General features: G+C 46.5%; 1 protein-coding gene and 1 pseudogene across 4 annotated transcripts in view; both read left to right on the top strand.

Annotated features, from left to right (window-relative positions):
* Window positions 1-9268: 9268 nt before the first annotated feature.
* The window catches only part of LOC141579214 (U3 small nucleolar ribonucleoprotein IMP3-like), a 54504-nt gene continuing 37219 nt past the window's right edge, over window positions 9269-26553 (top strand). For 3 of the 4 annotated variants that reach the window (XR_012510385.1, XR_012510383.1, XR_012510384.1), the window contains exons 1-2: window positions 9269-9510; window positions 26257-26338. The gene's annotated coding sequence lies outside the window, so the exon portion shown is untranslated. The remainder of the gene's footprint in view (window positions 9511-26256; window positions 26339-26553) is intronic. The other variant, XM_074374443.1, reaches the window with a different exon arrangement.
* Window positions 16802-26244, top strand: LOC141579213 (olfactory receptor 6C75-like; annotated as a pseudogene).

Raw genomic sequence — 26553 nt, forward strand, 5'->3', positions numbered from 1 at the left:
CACTCTGAACGATCATCTTCTGTCTCTGCCACCAAACAGTGAACTGTTGGAGGTCAGAAACCATGTCGAGGCCACTCCAGCATCCCCAAGGCACAGCTGCCCCGGGGAATGTTTATTGAAGGAGGGAGTGAAACTGTTGAATTAGATCAAGCTGAGGTGCTGAGGACTGGTTTCTCATAAAAGGAGTGCCTTTGCCCTACAGAACTGTGGCTCAAGTTTTCCAGCTGATCCAGGGGTGAAGATGGAACAAGGGGTAGTGGGGAAGGAGGGGGTGCCATCTCCAGTCCCTCCCATAGGCCATGGGGCCAGCTGAACCACCCAGTGACTTGGCCAGGGCCCTGGCACATCACAGAACTGAGATGCAAGCACCGCCCACCATCCCCCTCTGTCCCCTGCCCTCTGCAGCCCTGGCCCCAGTGAAGGCGGCTGCCTAGAGCCAGCACAGCGCTTTTACCTTAAATGGTCGCCTTCTCAAGAGGTTTGGAAAAGGCTGTAACACCAAGGGAAGCACTACTCCAGGCGGAGAATTAGGAATATTTATAGTGTTTAAGCATAATCATATTCAGATGAGGACTGTACATTGCTCAGTGCAATTCACACTCTGCTCAAAGCACGTTATTTTGCAGGGAAGGACTGATGCCTGGAAGTCAGCCTGAAGACAGTGGGGTCTGGAAGGTGCCTTAACTAGTGTCCCAGCGTAGAGGTCCCCATATCTCTTTGAGGATGGGACCCTTTTTTTTTAATTCAAAACTGGCCCCTCCCTGAGGTTGTTGTTCAGTTAGTACCCACTGACTCAGAGCCCGCACTATGAGCATATGAGCCCGCAGTAAAGGAATCTGCATGTTGTTGTATTGACTGCGGACATCATGGTTATGTGTGTGCCAGGGTCAGGCTCGGGGCACTCATGGAATCATGTCCCTTTTCTATAGAGCTGGAGCCCCCAGGGGACCCACTCAATGGGGCTTTGGAATTCCACAGACCTGGTTCAGTTAACAGTTGCCTGATGAAGGGGTCAGACCTGAGGATGGGTAGGTGGGCTGATGGGGCACAGGGCAGAGACATGAGGCATGAGAAGATTGTAAGGAGGAAGGAGAAGAATCCATCCCAGAGCATCCCAGGAGAGTCACAGAGCCACACACTGGGAAAGGGGACCAGGCTGGACCCGCCCATCCTTGGCCACCAGACAGAAAACACACACACATACTTCACATTAACATACACACACTGGGAAAGGGGACCAGGCTGGGACCCGCCCATCCTTGGCCACCAGACAGAAAACACACACACATACTTCACATTAACATACACACCACACACACATACCACGTACACACAAACACACAAGACATAGCACTCATCGCACACACGCATCTGTACATACCCACACCACACACATATACCATGTGCCACACACACGGCACAGACAACACATATCACAAACACACCACATCCCATATACACAACACACAGGCCACACATGCAAACACACACACACACTTCACTCATATGTAAAGCTACTGGAAGAGCCTCCTTTCCAAGCTGACACCTCCTGGAGCCGTGGACGGAGCCCACCCAGCACAGCCTCCCACCCTCTGTGCTCCCAGAAGAGAAGGGATGTTTGCAACAGCAGGAGCCACCCCAGAAAGCGCCTTGAGTCCTGGCCCAGGCTCCTCTCTGCAGCCCTCCACGAGCAGCTCAGGGAGAACTCCCAGCAGAGGAGTGGCTGGACCTCACCACTCCCACAGCCCCCTTAGCCAGACACAGTCCCTCCCGAAGCTCAGCAGCACTAATTAGGAAACTGAGAAGCCAAAGGTCACCTGGAGACAAGCGGGAGAATTAGCAAGCCCTGGCCTTGCCATTTTCTCGGATTTGGTGCTGTGTACCCCCTACCCAGTTCCTCTTTCTCTGCAGTATCACACACCTGGAGTGGGAGCCACTAAGCTGTTTGTGCAGCTCAGGGGAACAGCCCCCGATGCACAGGGAACTGCCGGGAGAATGAGGGCATCTCCAGGATATGCCTCCCCTGGCTGCCCCTGGGCCTGTGTGCGGCCATACCAGGTCCCTCTCCCAGCTGGGGTGAGACTCGGGACAGATCCCAGGGAGAGAAGTTGGGGAAAGGTGCGGCCAGGAAAAAGAGGTCATAGGACAGTGGCAGCTGAAGCCCCTCCATCCCCTCCATGAGGCCCTTTTTCTGGGGTGAAGGGTGGGTCCTGGCACCCTGGGGAGTCCATAAGCCCGGCACTAAGGCCCCAGGACCCTCCCTAAGAACTCCTGCAGAGCTGGATCCATGGGAGCAGAGCCCGTGGACTTCAAGGAAAGCAGAAAGGAGGCCCCAGCAAGAGGCAGGGAGCAGGGCTCTGAAGTCAAGCCCATGGTCCTTTCATCTTTCTGCCTCCAGCCTTGCCTCTTTGGCATGTTCCTCACCCAGGCCATCTTCCTAAAACCCTCCTCTGCTTAGGACCCTCAGGAGTTCCCATCCCTCTGGGACCAGCCGCTCCCAGGCCTGAACCAACACCCTCATGAGCTGAGCCTCACCCAGCTCCCCATTCCACTCCCCAGTGCCCGCCCCACCCCTCACGCTGCATCACGCAGATGACTTCCTGCCCGCTGCTGCCCTTCTCCCTGTCGCTGAGCCCTCGCCCACACCAGCTCGCTGCCTAGAAGACTGTCAGCCCAAGTCCCACCCATGAATTCCCTGCCTGGTCCCCAAAACACAGCTCAAGTCAAGGTCATCTCCCAAGGCGAGCCAGTGTTCCTATGGTAGCCATGCTCCCCTCCATCACGGGTCCTTGGTGCCCTGCCCCCACCACTAGACTGTGAGCCACTGGAGGACCTAGGACCCTGGGACCCAGCTATGTGCCTGGCACATGGTAGACCTACATTAAATACAGAGGGAGGGAGTGACCGAGGGATGGATGGATGGGATGGATGGATGGTGGATGGATGGGTAGGTGAATGGATGAATGAGTAGGTGGATGGGTAGGTGGATGGGTGAGTAGAAGGGAGAGAAAATGCAGACAACCAGGGGAGGGGAAGGCTGACCTTGCTCCGGCCTTGGCCCCCGCCCTCACTGCACACCACCAGAGCACAAAGGCACTTAGAAGGATTAAGCCTCCTTGACACAATTGGAGTGGCTGGAAATAGCTCTGTGCAGTCTGCAGCCGCTGCCTCCCAGCAATCAGCCTCAATCAGCACCCACCTGTCCCTGCTGCCAGTTAATTCCACATGACACCCTGGCCAGGAAACCCGGAGCCGCCAGGTGTCAGCCCCAAATGAGGGATCAGCGGGGGCTGGGCCTGCTCAGCCAAGGCCAGAGCAAAGTCACCCTCCTGGGTCCCCAAAGCCCAGTGGGGACAACCATGCCCATGAGCTGCTGTGAGAGCACAACCTGGAGATCCCAGGAGACCATACTCCCCCAAGGGAGCTGGTCAACCTCAGGAAACAGACGTGTGGGTCCCCTTTGGCCCTGGTCACTCTCCTCACACATGCACCCTGCAGTTCGTGGCTCTAGAGAGCTGGTATCTTTAAGGGCTTTGCACATTGGAATAAGGAGCCTCTTCAACACCACAAAATGACAGTGGCATCCCAATCACTATCCAAGGGCATGAGGGAGAGGGGCACATCCCCTCCAGATGCCCTACCTGCCTGGGGTACCCCAAACAAGGGTGGGCCATATGGAGGCAACTAGCACACCCAGTGGGGAGGGGCTCCTCTGGGGAAGGGGGCCCAGTATCCTCAAAATAAGGACCATTTGAAGCTCAGAAAGGGTTTCTTTGTGCTCCCTTCTGGGCCTTCTACTTTCTGATCCCCCTTCCCAGGCCCCTGGCCCCTCAATCTCTCCAGCCATACACCTTCTGTGCCTCCCATGGTCACCCCAGTCTCCCAGCCCCAGCAGGTGCATGGGGCCAACAGGGCCAGTGCCCCTCCTCCCAGGCCACAGGGGAGGGCCCCCCAAAACATCAGGCACCACATAAGGAGATTGTAGGGTTCAGCATAAATACATGGGAGCCAGGCTGCCAAGCTCAAAGCCAAGCTCTGCCACTGAATGTGTGTGACCTTGGGCAAGACACATAACTTCTCTGGGCCTAATTTCCACAGCAGCAAAATGGGCTAATGACAGGCCCCCCTCACAGGGCTGAGTGAGTGAACAGTGTGAAGTGCTTAGAGCTGGACCCCCAGGGCGGCCTCCAGCTATGACGGCGGGGGCACTTCTGGGAAAGAGTGGACTCCTGTCATTCGAGAGTTTGAATTCCCAAGCTGGTTTTTGAGTGCCCAGTGCTGCCTGGAGCACAGGATTATCCAGAGCGTCTCCTCAGCACCTGGCCTGTCACTGCTTGGGGACACAGAATTTTCCTGGGTTCTGCTTTACTGTGTGGGCTTCAGGGAGACTCCGAGTCATGCTCTACTGAGTGAACAAGTTCTCAGGCACCCCCACTCCGCCCCCAATCTCTGCATCCCCCAGGAGTGCTGCTGGGGCAGGACAGTCCACGGGCACTATGTTCTCAATGCCTCCCTTCCCTGGACACCATTCTCCAGGGACCTTCCCTGACCTGCTCCAGCCACCAGTCTGGGCTGCAACTTCTATAGGATGCCGTCAGCTCACACTGTCCCATTCCACTGTCCCTCTCTCAGCATCTGGCCACACCTGTCTGGCTCATCTCAGAATCCCCAGAGCCCGGCACAGAGCAGGCCTCATGGGGTGTTTGTTGACTGAAAACATAACCACCGGTAAGTGACAGGGCAACACTCTCCAGGTATTCTGAGCTCCTGGGGCCCACTTCAACGATGCTCCTCTTTCCTGCCTGTGGCACTTCTGCCCACCCACCCCTTCACACAGCTCATCCTGTCCCTCCTTCCTAAACCCAGCTCCATACCTCCCTGGCCTTTCCCTACAGTTCCTGCCCCAACCCCGAGCCTCTGTTCACCTCACCAGCCCCCAGGGTTGGGAGATACTAACTTGAATGATGGAGGAGAGAGGCCACCACCGGTCTCCACTTGTCTCTGGTCACACTCATGGCCCTCTGTGGGAGTTAGTATCATGACCTCCATTCCACAGATGAGGAAATGAACGTCCAAGTGGGGATATGAACCCCAGGAATTCCTGTGCCGCCTCTCCCAGCAGCCTCACCTGTCCCAGAAGCCCCTCGGTCACGTGATGCACAATTAAAGGGCAGCAGACAGAGCTCATACAACTTCACCTGATCACCTCTGGGCAAACCACCGTCAGCACCAAGCCCAGAGCAAGGAAATTTGCATTACCTTCTATCTCTACACTTGAAATACTCACTGTTCCCTGAACAACCTCACCCTCCAAGATTTTGTAGTTTTGCACACCCTGTTTCCTCCGTCTGCAGAACTCTCCTCTCTGGCCACTATAAACTGCTAGTCATACTTTAAGAATTTGCTCAACTTTCACCTCTTCCAGGAAGTCTTCTTTGGTTTCTCACAGATCTCTCCTCTGTGTTACCCGAGCTGCCTCCCTCTCTGATCTGTGAGCTCCTCCAGGCAGGGTCATGTCTAAGGCATCTGTTCACCCTCTGCCCAGGGCTGGCAGGAAGAAACCCTGACAGATGGGCTCCTTCCACAGATGGTACATGAATGATGCACAGTCACCTCTGGCCTGCGGTGTGGACAGTGACAGGCACCGAGTGGCCTTGCACCTGTCCAAGCTCCCATCCCAAGTTCCCTGAGACTTCCCTGAGGACTCTCCCTCTCTAACCACAACCCTGGCTCCGACAAACCGGGAAACCTGCAGTGATGGCTGGGGACAGAGGAAACACTGCCTGCCTAGCCCAGCTTCCAGAAGGGGCCTATGATGCACATTTTGCAAATGGCAGGAGACATGCATGTCAGAAAATTGTCCATGATCAATTTCAAATTCCAAATGGAAATGGTTGGTTTGCTGAAGTCCCTGATAATTTGCCTGAAAATCTGAAGAGAATATCTTCTGGGAGGGCAGGAAAAGGATCCGGGTTCCTGGGAGGTCAGAGACACACTCTTGACCTCCCCTCCACCTCCTTCAAGTACTCAGGACACAGCCTTCTGCCTGGGAATCAGGGACCAGTCATTCTGCACTAGGACAGAGGCTCCAGCTCTGACAGCTTCTGAACCAGCAGGCGACCTGTAACCCTGTTCCAGCCCCACTCTGCAAAGCCCCGTGCCCTCAACCAGGAGCCAGGAGAGCCTCAGTGGGCACAGGCGTCCTATTGCTCAACCATTGTCTCACAACACAAGTGCCCACCAACGGACCATCTTCCAGGTAGGTGTCCAAGAAATGCCACACCCGAAGCTTTGTACAAATATAATATCTTGACAAAGAATGTTCCAATTCAATGCAAATAGACTTTCTCTACAAAGCCACAGGATGCAATGAAATTATTTAATCTAGAAAGAAATCAGTGACCTGGAAAAAATTGGTGTGCATTAAAGTGACCATCTCCTTCCCCGACACCTCGGTAAGCTCCTACTTAATGTGCAGGCAGCACTGTCCACCTGGGCTGCTGGCTGTGAAGCTGTTTGTTATTTCAGGAGCACCTGTCCTGTCCCCCTGCCCTGCACTGACCCAGTGAGCATTGGGCTCGGTGATAAAGATGGCGACCCCAACAGCAACTGGGCATTGGTATTCCTTGAGAGGCACTTTACAAAAACAGATTTCCAGGCTCTGGCTCCTCAGTAGATCTGAAGATTAGCCCAGGAATCTGCATTTTCCTGTGCAGGCAGGCCTGTGGAACAGTGTTTGGGCACGATCAAGTAGTGGTGTGGACACTGTTGTCCTGCAGTGTCTTGCAGGGATCCAGGCTCGGCCACTCATTCCTGTGGGCTCCCTGGCCATGAAACTTGCAGCCTCGGTTTACTTTTCTAGAAAAGGAATACATCATATATGGCCTGCTTAAGCCCTGGGCAGCTTGTGGGGATCAAGGATGATGATATGAGTAACATAAGAAAACAGCTAACATTTATTAACTATTGACCATTTTCCAGGCACCAGATGAAGCACTTTGCCTGCATAACTCAGTCTTTAAAAAAAAAAAAATTGAGTGAGGGAGTTACTTTCATCTCTGTGACTTCTGTTTTAAAGATGAGTGAACTGAGACACAGGGAGGTTAGGCAATTTGTCTAAAGTCACTGAGCTTGGGACATGAGCTCAGGCATGAGAGCAGGGCCCAGGCTCCTCTCCAGTTTCACCCGTGAAACCTGGTAAGTGCTGGGCTCAAGTGACAGTGGTGCGGGATCCAGCTTTCCTGCCCTGTCTGCCTCTGAAAGCATCAGGATATGAGATCTAAGCCCGAGGGACCTGACAGGGGGGAGGCTTGAACATGGCTGGGCAGTGCCGTTCTGCAGGAGAATAAGGAGCAGATGGTCCTCATCCGACCCTCCCCTCCCTGCCTGCTGTCAGGGGTGTGGAAGTTTGCACTAGTTTCTTCTGACGGGCAGGAAGGGAAACACAATGACAGTAGCAAGTCCAGCTGGGGCACAGGCTGCCATCTTGAATTGCCAAGGCCAGAAGCCAAAATATGGAGAATTCTTAAAACATCTCTTTACACTTCTATATTTGACAAGGAGAAGAGGATGCTAACATTTATTGAGCACCAACGCTATGCAAAACCCTTTTGAACTGTCATTTCTTTTAAGCCTCACAGAACCCCTGTGAAGCAGGGTTTCTTTCTGAGCCCATTCTACAAGTGAGAATCCTGGGTCTCAGAAGTGCTAATTAAGGTCTTCAGGGGCCAGCAAGCAATGGACAGTGGATCTTATTCAGAGGGGCTTAGCTCCAAAGTGTTGCCCTTCCTGTGCCACAGCATCCCACACAGGGCACTTCCCCTCCATCATGGTGGCCAGCTTTGACAAGGCTCTTTCCTCACAACCAACACCTGGATACTCTTTGTATACAACTTTAGATCTTGAAGATGAAGCTCTCTGTCTCATGACAGGACCAGGACACCCTAGAGCATGTGGGAAGGCTAAGAAGACTGAGTTAAAAGGAGTTTGAATCTCATGCTAAGGGTGTGCCCATTTCACTTATCAGCCAGGCCAAGATGAAAAGTCACAATTAACCGACCACTACTTAGTACCAAGAACTTGCTCATAAATGACACGAGTAAAGTGTCATCACCACCTTGCCAGATTGGGTTGTATTATCCCATTACGGATGCAGAACCTCAAGGTCAATGAAGGGGAATTAAAGAGGGAGGTGGGAGTGCTATTCCCCCCTGTCCTCCCCCCGCAGCCTGGGCCTGCCCCTTCCTTGCCCAAATCCTCTCCCACCTGCTGACTGAAAGGCTAGTTCCACCTGCTCACTGAAAGGCTAGTTCCACCTGCTCAGGTTTATCCTTTCAGCATTAGGCCAGTAATTGCCATTAACACACAAATTCTGTAGGAAAGGCTGATGCTTAAACCCTTATCACATGTTTCCACTTTGGAGCTAGGATGGTCAATCAAAGTAAAGTATGGTTAGTTTTGATTCAAGAAGACAAGGGGGTTGGAGAAGGGAAGAGGAAGTGCCAGGCTAGAAGGTAAAAAGACCCAAAATGGGACCTTGGGAGTCAACATAGCTTTAGATATGACACGAAAACACAAGCAAGAACAGAAAAAAGAAATAAACTTTACCAAAATTAAATGATTTTTCTGCTTCAAAGGACATTCTCAAGAAAGTAATGGACATCCCACAGAGTGAGAGATGTTTTTTAGAAATCATATTTCTGAAGAGTCTTTCACCTAGACTACATAATTGCTAATACATGTTGCTCCAAAGAAGACAATACAAATGGCTAAAAAGCATATGAAAGAATCTCAGTATCAGGGAAGCAGAATCCAAAACCACAAGGAGATGCCACTTCAGAACTATGAGGATGACTGTCATCAAAAAGACAGCTGATACAGGTGTAGGGTATAATTTAGAGATAAATTGGAACCCTCATAGTCTACTAGTGGAAATATGTAAATGGTGCAGGCACTTTGGAAAAAGGCGGTTTCCAAAAAGGCTAACCATAGAGTTTCCTTATAACGCAGCCATGACAATCTCAGGCATATAGCTGTGAGAAATGAAAATATAGATCTCCCCAAAACTGGTATACAAATGTTCACAGCAAAATTATTCCTAATTGAAAAAAATGAATACAAATTATGAGGACACCGGTTCACACACTTGTCTATACTAAGTGCGCAGCCCCGCCCCTGGACCACAGGAGCCAATCGGCGCGCTCGCTGCCCGGCCCCGCCCCGGAGCCCTCCTCGGCCGGGCCCCTCCCTCCGCCACACGTCCGTCAGTTCGTCAGGCAGGGAAGGGGCAGCTGGCAGTCGGTCCGAGCGGCGGGCGGTTCCGCCGCTCAGCAGCTCTTCTGAGGCGGCGGCTGCAGCGGCTGCGGACACGCAGTCCCTCCGGGAGGCGCAGCGTGGGCCGAGCGGCGGCCGCGAAGTATTGGGCGGCGGCGGCGGGCGCGGCCCCGAGCTGGTCGCCGTGGGGCCGCGCTCCAGCAACCTCATGGGCGAGGGCTCCTCCGGCGTGATGTGGTGAGTGTCCGCGCCCCGCGTGCCCCCGCGCCCGCCCGGCTTCCCCCCGGCCTAGGCCGCTTCAGACGCAACGTCGGCCCCGACCCGCGACCCCGACCCCGAGCCAGGGCGGACCGCAGCCGGGCTGCCCCGCCTTCCGCGCGCCGAGGGTCTCGTGCGGGGCCTGGCCGCTCGGGCTGGGGCGTTACTCGCGGCGCTTGCCGGGCGGCCCTCGCTGGGCGCGCGGAGTGGGGGAGGGGCGCGGGGGGCGGCGGCCGGGAACTGGGGACCCCGGGACGTCGGGACGGGAAGGGCCCCCAGCCCCAGGGTGCTCGCCTCGCGGCCTTCCCTTGCCGTCCCCATAGTGAAGCCGCGAATTACTTCAAATGCTTGAGGAGGCGGCCGTGGTCTGGAAAGCGGTTCGCAGGTGCGGGTGTGCACAACCCAGAAATCATCGTCCTGTTTCTGCCCCCTCGCCTGCGTTTTCCGCGAATTGCATTGGTTCAGCACCTTCCGTGGTGCCCTTGGTGGTCCCCTGCGCAGGCTTTCTGAGTCATGTAGTGGCACCAGTTCCGGTGTGGAATGTTTCAATCTTGAAGTGTTTAAATGGTTTAGGCATGGTACTGTTCGCCTTTCAGGAAGGGTAAGTCAGCATCGCTGTCTTGATTTATTTAAGGAGTCTATTGGAGTTGGGCCTAATTTGACTTTTTTCCCCCCTTTAACCTGCATGAGCTCTAACATGAAGGTATCCTGAGGTTTTAGCACAATGACTGTGTACTTTTCCTGTTAATGCTCGAGTGGTCAGTGTGTATGCGGCCCTGATGGAGTTCTTGCACAACCACATGCAGGCTCCCTTGTCTGGCTCCAGATCCCTCAGAAATGTTCGTGGGTTGGGGGTGACGGTATTGTTTTTTTTTTTTTTTATTAGAACTAACTGCTGTGATATTTTGTGCTGATGGAGACTTGTGGAGGTGTGGACTCCCTCACACCTAAACCTTCATGTGAGCGTGTCTTTTGTGTTGAAGGAAGGCAGCAGACTGTTTATGAACACAGCCTGTCAGGTACTGTGCTAGGTACCTTGTCTCCTGTTACCTGAACAGACCCCTGCAGAGAGGGAAGGGCAGTGCTCTCTCTCTCAGATGAGAAAGTATTTTGAGGTGAAGCCAGGTTCTAAGGTCACACAACTAAAGAGTCAGACTTGAGGTTGTAGACTGAGATCGTCTTTCAGTTGCCAGAGCTCTTTTCATTACGCCCTGTTTTCCTTAATTAGTGTTATTAATAACTTTGGAACTTTAGCATATTTTACTCTTACAAGCAAATTTGTTTCAGAAACATATTTAAATTTGGTCGTAATTTTAGAAATATAGGGAATGTTTTACTACATATGCTAGCTAGGTATAAAGACTAGTGAAAATTCTTTTTAAAAAATACTTGAATATTTTCATTCTCTTCAGGAACAGTGTGCTTCACAGTACACAGTTGGGAAGATTCACGTGAACTCAGCAGGCTAAGAGCCACAAGAGGAATTAAATTAGGTCAGTCCTAAAAGAAACAAGGTCCTAGAAGGTAATGGAAAGACAGTACTGCCCACAGCATTGCTTATGTGGCGTAGGTCTGATTGCTGTGCACCTGCGTGGGGTTGTCTGTGTCTGGCTTCACAAACCTTCATGCCGGGTGTTGATGTATGACTGGGAGTTTGCCTTGAGAAGTGCACTCCAGGTAGAGGAGAATGCACACGCCGAGGCACAGAAGTCTGAACATGGCACCTCCGGTCAGGAAAACCAGGAGTTGTCTGGGAAGGGAGGGTGGGGGTGAGTGTCCTTGGGGAGAAAGCTGGAGTGGAGGCAGCTGGGATAGGTGGGGTCGAGTTCTGGAGGGCTTTATTTTCTAAGGAGTTGGGACTTGATTTGGCAGGGAAAGTCACTGAAGGATGTCCTTTTTCTGCTGGGTCCTCATCAAATTTTTTGTTTCCCTCTTTGTCTCTCTTTGACTTTCTACCTGCTGTTCTTGTCTCTTCTTTCTACTTATTTAGGGGTACTCGGTGGGTGTGATTTTCATCCAGGCTCCAGGGGCATTTTGAAATGTATGTGGGTTTTGTTTTGCTTGTTGTTGTTACATTGACTGGAGATGGTATTGTCCTTCAGTGTGTATGTGGTGGAGGTGGACGTGCCAAATGACCTGCCTACAATGTGTGCTCAGCACATTCAGTCCCTGCACCGGAGGAGCATCCTGTTAAGATGCCAGTGGTGTCTCCCTCCAGCCCATCCCCAAGAAAGGCTGGGCCCTAGTCAGGTCCTGCCTTCCTCTGAGATACATCTCCTCCATGAACTTGTCCTTATTACTCTCAGCTCTAGCACTCCCCATCCCTCCCTGGGACTTTGCTGGGTGTTGGTACCACCTGTTTGAAAGGCAGGACCAGCAGTGCTATAAGTCATCTACAGAGGCTCCAGAACAGATTCCTAGTTGTGCTGGTTTAACTATTAATTTGATTTTTTTTATAAAGAATTCTTTTGTTTGGTTTTTGGAGCTCAAAGATGTGAGACCATCTTACATGAGCAACAGAAAATCTAGAGTTTCTGAACAGTTTTGAGGGCAAGTAAAATGCAAACAAAATTCATTTTGATATTAGTAACATCTCTAATAATGTGCTCCTGGTGGCTAGCTATAATTTATATGCCTTTCTGGTGAATTTAATTTGTATGTTTTCAATTCTCAAGTATTAATAAAATATTCTTATGAAAAGCATCCCAGTTGAGTTCTCCAGGAACTATGTATAGTTTATTCCTCACCTTGCTCACAGTAATGCACCTACTAAGTAAAAAACAAGTGATTCCCCAAAAAACATCTTGAGCTTCCCCACCACGCATCCAGCCTGCTCTGCCCGCCCACCTGCCTGGCCCCGAGATGCTCTTTCTTTCTTTTTGCTTCTTTTTTTCTCTTTCACTTCTTGGGGCTCTCATACACTGGAAAGCCAACAGGATAGATGTTCTCCAACGCCTCTCTCAGATGCGCAGTCTTAGGGCAGGCTCTGGGCTCTGAACTTGTCTGTGGCTGGTAGGAGCTGGGGGTAGGGGTGTAGGGGTGAGGTCTGCGTGGACTTCACCACGACCAGCTGACTAACATTAGTTGCAAGCTTGTCTTAGGTGCTGTGGTTTCAAAGTCATTTTCATCCTCACCTTTGAGGTATTATTTTTTTTCACTTTACAGATAAGGAAACCAGGTCTCCGGTAACTTGTCCAGGGTTCATAGCCAGTAAATGTAGAGCAGAACTGAGATTTGTCTAGACCTCAAAACCTGTCATTATTCTTTCTTCCTAAACTCCTATAGACTTTCCTTTGTTTCAGTGAATTATCTGGAAACGTGCTTCCTCCAGCCTGGGTTCCTGAATGTGTTGGCCCCAAAGTATAATATGATGATTTTCATGGCCAACTTGGGCCTGTTGTGGAGATGGAAGAGGGAGGAACCAGAAACTTGGAAAGGGTCAGTAAGGTAGGGTCAAAGCAGCTTCATTATCAGAAGGGTGTTTATTAGTGTTGATCCTTCTCAGTCCTCCTACGTACCTCCACCAGTTTCTTGATTTTCATTCACTTAGTAATGTTACTGAGCATGTACCTGCCCTGTGTGCTAAGCAGTAGGATCGAAGTGGTTTTTATGCTTTGGTATTTACAGTCTAACAGGAAAGTAGTCACATTTCCTAACTATGGTGAGGTGCAGAGTGCTACCTTTTATACCCATAAAAAGTGGAGCCAAGGTTTGAGGAGTAGTCCGGGAGGGTTTCCTGCAGGAAGTGCTGTTAAGCTGGGACCTGGAGAATGGCTTGGAGCTAGCTGAGTGAAAGATAGGGAAGGGTGCTAAAGCATTTCAGGCACTACTTGTAGCAAATGGGCTGTAGACATTGGGGAGTTCGTGATTAAGATCCAGGGATATTTCTCATGGTGTTGCACAGACAGGAAGAGCAGTTAAAGCTTCAGATATGGATGTAATCAGGAACTAAAACTAGACCAAGGTAGCTTCTCCCCTCCCTCTTTACATTAACAAAATCTTCTTGCACCCTGCATCTCTGCACAGCTGGTTTTTTGATTCTTCTCTTTTCACTTTTACCACATCCCCATGCACTTGGCAGACCCTAGCTTCCCAGAGGTATGTGCCTTCAGAGCACTCTGACTCCTGGGGAAGATAATCTGCTCCAGCTTGGGCTAGTGTCCACCACTGGTCTGGGCACCTGAGGCCCAGGTGGAGTCATTTGATGAGGCTGAACCTCTCTAAGGTGTTACAGTGAGGTGAGGGTGTGCCTCTCAATAAGTCTGACACAGGCTCCCCCACTATGCCTGCACTGGCCCTTTCCATCCCTGCCTTGTGGTTAGCCTGACCTCCCAAGTAAGGGAGATGCAGATAGCTACTTCCACCCAAAGTTGAGCAGTCCAGTCATATTAGGAGGTTGGAAAAAATCCAGTGTATCTCCTCTGGTTCCTGATAATTCTTTGCAAGTATTTGCTTCTAAGCAGTGACAAGTGCTGAATAAGAGGACAGTTATGGGTAGCATCACCCCCACAAGTGTACAAACAGCTCTGATCTCTCTGAGATCCCTGGAGTTACATGTGTGGAAAGAAGATGAATGTGGTTTCTTGAATCTTAGGAATCTTACAAACTGACTTCATGATATTGACCAGTACGGTGCTAATGGGTGAGGTGATGTCTCAAGTCCAGACAAAAGGATCGTGTTTCCTAAAAGGGGATTATATAAATTACTTTTCTCCCTCCATTGCACATCTTTCATCTTCTCTTGGTAGATTCCCCTCCCACAACTGTAAAATTGTATGTCATGTAGTAAGCTGTGAGGGTGTTATCAGGAGATATGTGAATTTGTAAATGTGAACTTTGCCCCCATTTCAAAGGAATTTGATTTGAGGTGTTCTTCTATACTATATGTAAAATCTTTACCTTGCAAAGCAACATTTACCATTCCATGCTGGGAAGGTCCTGAGATAAAGATGCTGTGGAATCTTGGTGTTAGAGACACCACTTAGAACCACTGATATTCTCTCTAACAGCTGGAATATTCACACATCAGAGATAAGCATGAGAACCCTACCAAGAAATTAATAGAAACTGAAGGATCCAGAACCTTACAAAATTGCTTTATCTCTGAGATTTACAGATAGCTTTTTCCACTTCTTCTTGTCTCACCCACATTATTCAGCTTTACTTATCATTCTAAAGTGGAAATTTGTTTAAAAAGATTTTTTTCCATGCATGAATGAAAAAGAAAATAAATCTAGATATGATAATTGCCCTATACTGTCAGCTTCCCCGCCTGGTCCCAAGTTGGAAAATACCTACATTAATATGGTTATTCTTATATGGATGGATGTTATTAGTTTTGATATTAATGAGCCCTCTGGATCAGAACTGATGTGTTTTTGGTCCCCATTGGGATTGTTGGCTTATTTTAATGGATATTCTGTGAAGAGACAGTTTGGTGTTACAACAAGGTCACACTCAGACTGGAGTTCAGTCTGTTGACAGTGCTTTTGCCCACCCCAACCCCCATTTCCTGTTCAACACATCATCCCCTAGTTCCTCTCTGACAATATCATAGACAGTAGGATTTATCTGTCCTTAGTCCTTACATAGCCTTCTTACTCAGGGATATAATGCTAGAAATTAAAACTGTTCTATGAACAGATCATATTAACCAGGTACATTTTAAACAACCAAAAAATTCTTACCTAGATTCTGAATATTAGTGTAGTCTAATTTTTTTGAAAAGTGGCTCAGACAGAATGGTAAATATAATATTCTGCAGAGAATAAATCCACACAATGATGCTTGATTTATTCTTCCATGTTTAGATAATCACAAATACAGTTTTACAAACTATCCCTTTATTTGCTCTAATTGCCAATTAAATCCTCAAACCACAAGGAATACTGAAAAACTTAAAGATAAGTTGAAACTCAAAGTATCATTAAAAGTGTAAAAATAGTGATTGTTGGAGGACTGTGAAGACACTATCCAGAAAAGAAAAACATAGACCAAGGAAAATTTAAAACATTTCTTTACTTTGTAGAGTCTCAAGTTGTTCCAGCTTCTATAATTCATCTCCTATTATTCTTTATATCCCCCACCTTCTAACTGAAAATATGACAATGAGGACCAGGTTTGGTTTGACCTGGATTGAAAACAATGTTTAGATAGACAAATGTTACAAAAATAATTTTGTTCATTTCTGGGAAGATGGGATTCAGTGAACACGCATGAAAATTTCTATGACATTTGCTTTGACTTGATATGATCAAGATAGGTAAGGGACGATTTAGGCAGAACAGATTTCCAGATAGCTACCATATACCCCAGTGTTTCCTGCAAATACACTTTGGGAGTTTAGTCTTTCTTGGCTTTTGATGGGAAGCCAGAGGCCGCAAAAAATAAGTCAGTCCTGCTGCAGCAGCCCAGCTGGGGTACCCAGGGAGAGAAGCAGCCTTCCAAGCCAGTGGTTGCCATGGCAACAGCTTTTCCACCATGGAGCTCTTATATCTCCCTTCTTGTTCTGCTCTAGAAGTAATCAGGGGATCCACTTTACAGATTCTTTTATAGAGATGCAGGCCAGGTTAGAGATATCACACAAACTACCTAGTGTTCCTTTTTTCCCCTGAAGAGGAAGAAGCATATGCTTCCCTTTTCCAAAGAGCTTGGAGGCAGGAACAACCAAAATACTCTTCAGACAAATATAACCTATGAAAAAAAATTAAAATGTTGGTAGAGGCTTGAAGAATAGTTAAGAGAGGAAGGTGGCTTTCCCCCTCCCCCATCTCCTTCCTTGGGAACCATCATTTCCAAAAGCCTGATGAAAGTCTAAATATAATCCAGCTTTTTTTCTTGACAGAAATGTTCTCTTACCCTCTATGCTCTGGCTTCAATGTACACGTCACATATAGAAAGTTGTAGTCTGGACTTCTACTCGGAATCATTAGCAACATGCAAATTGGGATTTTAGGAACCCATGGGAAATTGTCATATAATTTCTTTAAAGAACCCTGGCTGACTTTCAAATCTTGAAATTTTTTTCTATCCTGGAAACACTGTGGAAATCTGGGCCCGTATTACCAGAAACAATGGAAATATAAACATAAAGATTGTGCCAATAACCCTTATTCTCAACAGTGACCAATAGCTGTCCTTTGAGCACCAGTCCTGCCTTTGCTTTCTAACTCTGGTCCCTTCAGCTCCTAATGAGGTTTGAGAGCCTGTGCTCTCTGCTCACTGGGTACATCCTGCACAGTGACCACAGTCTTGTAGGAAAACTATCACAGGGGCCTCAGGACTATATGTTTGGAGTTTTTCATCATTGATTCAGTGAAACAAGGATACTTAGAAACAGAAAGGTGAGGATATAATGGCAGATGGAGTGCAATTGAAGGTGTCTTGGAGCAGATGTGACCAAGAAAATGATGTACCTCTGCAGAAGGAGACTTGTCTCAGCATCTCCCAGGGCTGGACTCAGAAGAAGCTGCCTGCTCCCATTAGCTGGTGTAGTTGGAGGACAACACTGTTGTATATTAGATGAGCTGTTACTGAGGGAGGCAGAGGCAGAACTTCCATCAGAATCTTAATTAGCCCTAGAACCTTGATTAGTCCCAGAATCAAGCTTTCACCCAGAATTTGGGGCAGTGAAGTGTGGCTGTTATAACCCATTTGCTCCTTTTCTAGGTTTCAGGGGTCAAAGCTGCCATGTGACCTTTGCCTATGAAAAATTCTGGGTTATTAAAACAGGGCTTTGCCAGCCAGGAACACTGAGAACATAGGAGGCATCTTCACCCCACTCTGGAACAACAGGCTGTAACAAATACATTTCCTTTTCCTCTCCTTCCCCTCAGTGCAGAGAAAGCTGTTGATTTCTTGGAAGAGAATGACTGCAAGAGGAGGAAGCCCTGTTCCCCCCTGAGGTGACTCTGGTGTGCCTGGGCCAGGACAGTGGTAACTTGGAGGATCTCTTGCTGTCACTGAAACATTAGCAGCAGCTCCTCCAGGCTACCCTGGGGACAGTGCCACTCTAGGGGGAGCAGCTTGGTTGCATGAGCATCACTTCTGAGAACTTAGTCCATGGCAGGTTAGAAAGGAAGACACTCCACACTGTAGATTTTCACCTTAGTATCGAGATGCTACAGCCAAACGGCATCATAAGAGAAGTAATTTACTGAGGGGACTGAGGAGAGAAAGAGAATGTTCATTGAGCATTGATGTAAAAGTAAATGCATGAATGCTATGTCCGGAGGTTACTTTCTTAAGTAACCTCTTAAGTGCCGAGGTTACTTTCTAATCCTGTGAACTACTGTCACTCCCTGTCTCTCTTTCCTACCAGCATGGGGCCTCAGAAGACTGGAGTAAATCCTAGGCTTACAACTTATATTGTATCATGGAGAAACTCCCAACATCCCTGGTCTCCAGACTCTTCTCTAGACTGATTATAGTAAACTAGAACAACTCTAAGGCCAATGTCATTCTGTGGGTCAGTAATTCATCAATTAGGTTAACTGAATAATAGAAAAATAAAGATAAATAAAGCTAAACTTTCACTTAAGGGTAAGAGATCATCACCAAGAGATTTGTTTCTATTTTAAATATTGTGTTGCAGCATTTGGAAACAGCACAGGCTTTGGATTCGGACGTAATTAGTTAAAGTCCCAGCTGTGTGACAGAACCTCTCTGGAACTCCTCTAAGCCTCTAATTGTCCTTAAGCAGAAGGGGTAGGGGCAAACTAACACTCATGATTATTGTAAAGAGTAATAGAAACACTGAATTTCAGTGACCAGTATAATCCCAAGCACGAGTAGAGTCCTCAGCAAATGGTGAGGATGAGGAAGAAGATGTTGATAATTTGAACCTAGGATTTTTGCATTTTGTACAAGGGATTTTCAAAGTGAATATTGGTATATTACTATTGTCTTTATTTATAAATTGGTAGTATTGTAAACACAGTTAAGTGTTTGATAAGGATACAAATGTGAACAACCCTGCCTACTCATTATGCTATTTTTAAGAATAGACTATGATTTAAATATTAAAATTATACTTTGAAGAGCACATAGAAATCATTGATATCATATGACAAGTGAATTACGTGCTTTATTTTACCTAATTTTCACAAGTACATGAACAGGTAGATCCTGTCATCTTCATTTTACATGGGGTGAAAATGAAGTTCACAAAGGTTAAATAATTTTCCAAAGATACCCTCTCTCTCAGGGATTAGAACTCAGTATTGAACTAGTATTTAAAGCAGGTCCGTCTGATTCAATAACCAACTGACTGGACTACTTTACAATCCATGAAGCCACCTTCTCAGGTAGTCAGATAGCTTGGTCTTATGCTCAAATCCTTTGTGCTCACTGTGATGTCTTTATTGTAGCTTAAGATCCACAGGTGTTGCTGCTGTGGAAAGAGATGTCCATGGAAACGGGGAATGGGACAGCTGTCCAAGCATTCACTTTGGAGGGGTTTCCTGCTGTCCAGCATCTGGGAAAAGTCCTCTTCCTGGTGCACCTGCCGGCATACCTGGCATCCATTGCAGGCAGTACACTCATGGGCACCGTCACCTGTGCTGACTCCAGACTCCGGACACCCATGTACTTTTTCCTCAGCACTTTCTCTTTCATTGAGTGTTGTTTCACAAGTACTGTTATTCCTAAATTGTTGATCATCTTTCTTTTAGGCAAACAATTTCCTTTGATGCTTGTTTCATATGAGACTTTGCCTTTTTATTTCTGGGAGTAGCAGGTTTCCTCCTCATAGTTGTGATGTCTCTGGATCAGTACTTGGCCATTTGCAAGCCTCTGCATTACCCAACCATCATGAACCTGAGGACTTGCTTCCTCTGGTCACCACCTGCTTTGCTTTGGGCTTCAGTCTCATCACTGGTCCAGTGGTGAAGCTTTCCCGGTTATCCTTCTGTGGCCTCCATGTCATCCCTCACTTATTCTGTGACCTTAGCCTCATGGTCCATCTCTCCTGTCCTGACACCAAATCTATTGAAATGTTGCACTTTGTCCTTGCTTTGTGTGTCCTTTTGACATCCCTCCTCATAACCATCATTTCATATAGCAACATAGTAATCACAGTCATGCAACTCCCATCAGCCAACGAGCGACAGAAGGCTTTCTCCACCTGCTCCTCTTACCTCATTGTCCTCTCTCTGATGTACAGCAGCTGTGTTTTTATATACATGAAACCAAAGGAAACAAACAGGCTGGGCTCCAACAGCAAGGCTGCCCTTGTGAACACGGTGGTGACCCCGCTGCTGAACCCTGTCACCTATACTCTATGAAACAAGCAGGTCCATCAGGCTCTAGAGGAGATGATATTCAGGATGCAGATATCAAGATAAATCACATGACCTTGGAGTGTAAAGCTTTAGAAAACCATTTGTCTTCATTCCAGGCGATGTAGCAGTCCACAGGGTCCTAGTGGAAAGTCTGTGGCAGGCCTCACTTGCTCTCTGCACCTCCCCAGCAAAGGAAGATCTGTTTCCTCAAGGCCATTTTTCACCTTGTTATGCTTGAGTATCTTCTTAAATATTCCACATACTGATGACAATTGATTTTAATAGCAAAATCTTTTTCTACATTTTTATTCTTCCCTGTGACATACCATGGGCTTGAAGTTTGTGATATTTTATAATTTATACTATTTCACTACACACTGGTCATAAACATGATTCAACAGAATTAGCAACTATTTACCAAAAGACATTTATATAATTAAATGGTGGAAAATTGTATATTGGGTTGTGATTATGAAGGAAATGATGGACATAGCAACCAATGCTCAGGGTTACATTCCCTCCATATCTACTCCAAGGAAATAATGGTTATACTACCTTTCATATTGGGACATGTATGGTTTATATCAGATGTGCTCTTAGTTGCTATTTTTGAATAGCTTAGCTACACATGTGTAAATCATTTCCACACTGAAAGAAATCAAACTGTATTAGCTCTCATACCATCCTCCAAGGAGCGGAAATATCCATAGCATCCCAGAGCAGATCAGTGCTTCTGATTTGTAAATAATTTATTCTAGCTCTGGCCCCCTCAGTTGCATAATGCATCCTTAATTTGGTTCTTATCCTAAAGCTGTTACTATAAAACATATATGTATATCAGTGGAAACGACCTCAGAGTCTCCCATGGTGCTTTCCCCAGGTTGTCTCTCACTGAACTGATTAGAGTGAACAAATGTGAAAGGACTCTGTAAACTGTATGTGAACAAAATGACAGCTAATTACAGAATGGATAGAGAGCAGATTCCTCGGATTGCGTGATGTTGATTCTAAAAGAGTATGAATGACAAATATGCTACCTGGGTCGCCATGCCCCCACCAATGTCCTGGGCAGCATGAGGAGTCAGACATGTTGGACTACTGTATGGTTTCTCAGCTGGAGTGGAGCAGAAGTGAAGGCAGAAACCTCCTTCTTTCCTCTCCTCCCCTACCTCCATCCCCCTCCAAACCACAAATGGAACACATGAAGTTCAATATGGTTTTGAGTTTAATGTAATTCTTACTCTCCTTCGCAATCCCAGCCCCTTCCTTTATCTTTGATTTCAGTCCTGAGAATAAATCTCTTGGTCATGCTATTCAATCAGGTTCTCCCAGAGAAAGGATCTGGCTACAGGGATGACAGGAATGAGATGTCAGATAGTTTTCCAGGCACTGAGGGAAAGAAAGGCTTTTCCTGCACATTCTTCAGCCAAGGAATTAAGGAAAGGATGTGGGTCATAGAGCTACAGCAATGCAAGGAGGAATTCCAAGACTTTCTCCAGGACTGGAGGAAAGGCCTGTTTTCCTTCAGTAGACGCTGCCCTTTGCTTTCCACGGGGTGCCTGGATCACCTCATCAGAGGTTCTGTGCTGGGAAAACAATGCTAGTGACTGGTTTGCTTATTCTAAGATATACAGGAAAAAAACCCTAATTTATTGTTTCTTTATTTCTATTATTTTTATTTTTTACTTATTCCTATTTTATTTTTATTTTATTATAAAACAATAATATAATTATAATAAAGTATTATATATAAATACATTATATAATATAAATTATAACAATATAAACAATTTTATGTATTACTATTAAAAACATTATTATCTTTATTTATATTTTCATTTCTTTATTCCTTTTCTTCTATTATTCCTCCTTGGGCAATGGCAAGAAATTTTGCCCTTAGAGCCTTTATTTCATCCACAAGAATCACCTTTTCCCTTTGGGAGAGATTCCCACCTCTCCCAGCAACTCTTGCTCTAAGTAACCATTTAGTTCCCAGTGACCTCAGCCTGAAGGTGTCCTGTGGCATCAGCATCCTGTTTGCCTGGTCATCATCAATGCAGCAATGAAGAGCTGGAATGTAGGAACACACTGCCAGTGTCACACAGTCTGCTTCTGTTTTAGGAAGTTTGAGCACAGCCTCCTGCTGCCCACTGTGGACAGTAGCATCATTCTCCAGAATGAGGTACAGTATGGATTGTACCCTGGGTCCACCCCATAAAGTTTGAAAAAGAAATCCTGTGTCCTGCAACAGTGCAAATTTGTATTCAAGATAAAAACTGAAAACAGAGGCAAACCACCGAAGACCTACCACTCTGCGGGCAGATGGTACCCTCCCCACAAATTTCAGCCTCTGCCAGATGCTTCCCAGAGACGTGCTTCTGCAGAGCATCTCTGTGTCCAGACCACGGTGAACTTGGAGAAAGCTGGAGGAGACACAGCTTCTCTCAGGCTTTCTCTCCAAGTGACATTACCAGTCAGGAGCTGAGGGCAGCCCTCCCTCCCATTTCCCCAGTTTCTGCCAGTGTCCCTATCTTACCACATCATATTCTCTTCTCTGTGTTCTACTACTTTAAGTGGATTCCATTTTTTGTTTGTTTTTTAGTTCTTTTACCTACTAGAAACTTATTAAGATCCTTCCTGAGATTTTTTTATATATATATCTTGACTATGTTTAGACAAAGCTTAGCTCATGGGAGACACAAATACAGATACATAAATAAATGGGAGGCTTCATACACCAGAATTCCTTGTCCAACTCCATTTCTGACTATTCCAGACCACCAAAGAGATCACCTAGATTCCTTTTCGTGAGGAGAAATGACACCTATGCATGTATATATTCAGGCTCTTCTGGGGGTCCTCATTGGATAGAGCAAAGCCAGAGTCTTGGTTTAAAAAATCAAAACTTTAAAGATTCCCAAAGGAAGTGGACTATAAAGCAATTCAGTTTTCTACAAAATTACTCTATTGAGTTTATGCTGATCAGCTGAGTACAAATTCAGGAGAAAGAAACTAAGATTCACTCTAAAGTTAAACAAACTTTTGTTCAGTTGGCTTGTTTTGCACTACTATTAACCAATCTAATAGATACATTTATTTAAATTTAAAATGCCTTTATTCATATATGATAAATCATACTGAGTAACAAAGATATTTGACTCTCAGGCTCTCGGGCTTAGCTAAGAAATTCTCATCTCTTTTTTTATAACATGTATTGAGAGACAGGAAAAGCCAATTTAGTGGACAATATTAACTAATTTCAGATATATGCTGAAGCTTGGATAAATTGTTGAGTTATAGATAAGCAGTAAGTGTGGGTATGTGGTGGCCAGGTGACACTTGGGGCTCCCTAGGGTTTTTCACATAGGATGTGTTTCCACTGACTTATGCTAACAACTTGCCTTCTGTGAATCTTCAACGTAACCAATTTCAAATCTTCCAGCTCCTGCAGAAGGGGTGATTTTTTTAAGTTTTCTCCAAGTCATTGTTTTTCTAGCCTTGTTTCAGTGGTCGCTTGTTCTTTCAAGGTTCAGTTGCTTTCCACTCTTCTTTAGGACCTTGAATATTTCATCGGTCTCACGGTCTCCAGATGTTGACTGAGACACAGTGTTCTGTCCGTGGTGTGCTCTGTGGGGCAAGGGTGGATGCCAGATCTTGGTTCTTGTCACTTCCTTCTTCCTGCTCTACAGTTTTCTTACCCTCATATTTCTTTTGATTTTTTTAAGGGCCATTCTTGATAATGGCTTATCATTTCCTGGTTGTGATTTTCTTGTTCTGGCATGGTTTGTTCTCAGGCCACTTGGAACTGGTGATTAGTTTATTTCTTAAAGCTGGGAATCTATCAACCATTGCAAATGTATGTTCCTAATTGGGTACTTTGCTTGAAACTGTTTTTATTGGAAATAGTCCATCCAAAAGTGGTTGCCAGGATAGGGCTAGCATAATACCAAAATTTGTACCAATTATAAACACGCAACTGGGGAGTATGTGTGGCTGTTAAAATGCGCTTTCCATCTGGGCACCAAGCAAAAGATGTAGGATCAGAGGCTTAGAATGACGGTTGCATTTTTTAACGTCCCATGATTGCCTTTGTCCCTCAAATTTTAAAATCTAGCTAGCATTTATATATGGCCATGAAGACTAATGCACCAGGTCCAGAACATAAGATCCAATTTCACGTTGAAAATTGTCTCTTTGGCAGGCACACATCCATACATAACATAAGGCTCAGTAGATCCAGAATTCCAAATTGCATCACAAGTGAGACTGTGCTTTGTGTTTGAGCAGATTATAGCACTTTCTCCGTTTGTTGCAAGGTAACAAACACAGCATTTGCTCCCTGTAGTGGGAAGTTCCTCTCTCATCAAATTTGTTCAAGCTATTACAACACAGCAGTGGCTTTTTAATTCCATAGCATCATAACTTTATCATGAAGGAATGACTGTTGGCTAAATCTGCATGAGGTCCCCCAAAGTTGGGGGTCCAGATATAACCTCACAAATGCAGGTGCACCTTTACTACCTGGAGCATTAGACAGTCCCAGGTGTGACTGGAGTCCAAATGAAGACACATAATAATAATTAATTTTTTTGGAAATGCAAATTACTTGTAATTTTATTAAAATTAGTTCTAAAGAAGTGAACTTCATGGTTAACATTTCATGCACAGAGTCTCATCATCTGACCAGGATGGATACAAACTTTGCATTTTTTCTGAATGAAAGACTCCAAACATGTCCCAATTTTCACATGATAGATTTGCAGGTTGGGTCTCCTGGGGGCACAAATATGGGAGATGGGGGAGTATAAGTCTTTTATGTTGCCAGAACATTTTTTTGTGGAGGTCAAAGAGGTGTAGTAATCCTGTGTTAGTGACATTGGTAATATTTATTGTTTTTTCCCCTTGTCTCAGCAAACAAGATCCTACCCATATTAAAAGTGTATGCTTTACAATTTTCTCTGAGGTCAAAGAGGTGTAGTAATCCTGTGTTAGTGACATTGGTAATATTTATTGTTTTTTCCCCTTGTCTCAGCAAACAAGATCCTACCCATATTAAAAGTGTATGCTTTACAATTTTCTCTGAGATTCCCTTGTAAACATTGTGCTTTGTGTAAAATACGGTGGTCTATTCACCACAGAGAGACCTTCAGAACCTTGGATGGGTTCATATACTAACTGCAGGGCTCTGGAGACATCACCACCTCTGAAGCCATACCTTATTCTGTGGGGTGAGGCATGGGCAGCCACATCTCCTGGAAAACAGCTACATTCATTTTCAATGCCCCTTAATGTCATAAATCATCCTATTGCTGCTGGGTCTGTGATCTAACTTGGAAGAAGTCAGTGTGTGGGTCCTTTTCTTACCGTGGAGAACTAAGGGAAAATACATGGTTCTGTGGAGAACTAAGGAAAAATACATGGGAAAATACAAAGTCTGTACAAGGAGTACAGACTTTGCTCCTCCAGTTTCCCTTTGGCTGTACTCATAAGTCCAGGGTGAATCTCTGAAAAGCAGAATCTTAGAGCCCCATTCCATATTCTCTGTCACTGCTTTTTGACAGATGGCTACGTAAAGTATCACTAGTCTTTAGTGGGAGTCTGAATGAACCAGACTGGGAGTAAGGAAGTAAGCTGTGTGGACCGATGAACAACAGCTTTTCCAATATGTACTCACATCACATTCACACCCACCCACAGAGGATGTCTAGCGCCATAACTTAACATTTCAGCTCCTTCAAGGCAGGGACTGACAACCCTCCTTCCCCACCTTCCAGCCTGAGCCTTCCCCTGGCATCCTTATCTCAGGAAGGGTCACTGCTATCAATTATTTGATCACTGAAAGCATCTAAGAGTTTGGCTCCGTAGTCTTCTTTCACCTCCCTTTCCACAAAGAATCCATGGTCAGATCCAAATACACCCCATGCTCCTCCATGTCTCTGTTTTCATCAGCAGCCTCCATGGAAAAGCACCACCTTCTCTCCCCTTCTCCCTTGAGTTGCCTGTCTCTGTTTTCCTCCTCCAACCACTCACTGTACAACAGCAGAGCAACCTTGCCAACGTGCCTCCAGGCCCATTTCTCCACTGTTTAAAGCTCAGTCACTGCCCACCACCCCTACAGTAGACCCACACACCTGCCACTCCCTTGCTTTCCAGCCTCATGCAAGCATCATTCTTCCTTGCTTGGTACTCAGCCAGCTCCCTTCATTACTGTGAACACACTGTGACCTTTCCCACATCTGTTTGTACTGTTCCCTAGGCTTGAAATGCTCATCTTGGCTCTTTATGTGACTACTTCCCTCTCAGCCATCAGATTTTAGAGGCAATGTCATCCTTTCCAAAGTAGCCTCTCCCAGTTAATATCCTCTCACTGCCCTGTTACTTCCCCATTGGTCATTATCTTGCTTAGTTGTGTGTTCATTTCTCCATTGCCTGTCTTCCCCAACAGAATGCAGGCTGCGTGAAGGAAGGAAGCCTGTTAGTCTTACTCACCTCTGATCCCCAGCCCGTAACACAGAGCCTGGCACATAGTAAGTGCTCAGTGTGTATTTGTCAAATGAATTAATTGTCTGTTCCCTTGCCCTCGGTGTCCAACATGCTTGGAAAATAGCTATTGATTAAACAATAAATATATAAGTGAATTGATAAATATGTATGTATTTTGATTGTTCATCCTACTGCAAATGCCCTCCAAGCATGGTGAAGCAGCACCTGGCCACAAGAACACCTGTTCCCACACTTCCTT

This window comes from Camelus bactrianus, chromosome 11 (genome assembly GCF_048773025.1).
Source record: "Camelus bactrianus isolate YW-2024 breed Bactrian camel chromosome 11, ASM4877302v1, whole genome shotgun sequence".
Classification (NCBI taxonomy): Eukaryota; Metazoa; Chordata; class Mammalia; order Artiodactyla; family Camelidae; genus Camelus; species Camelus bactrianus.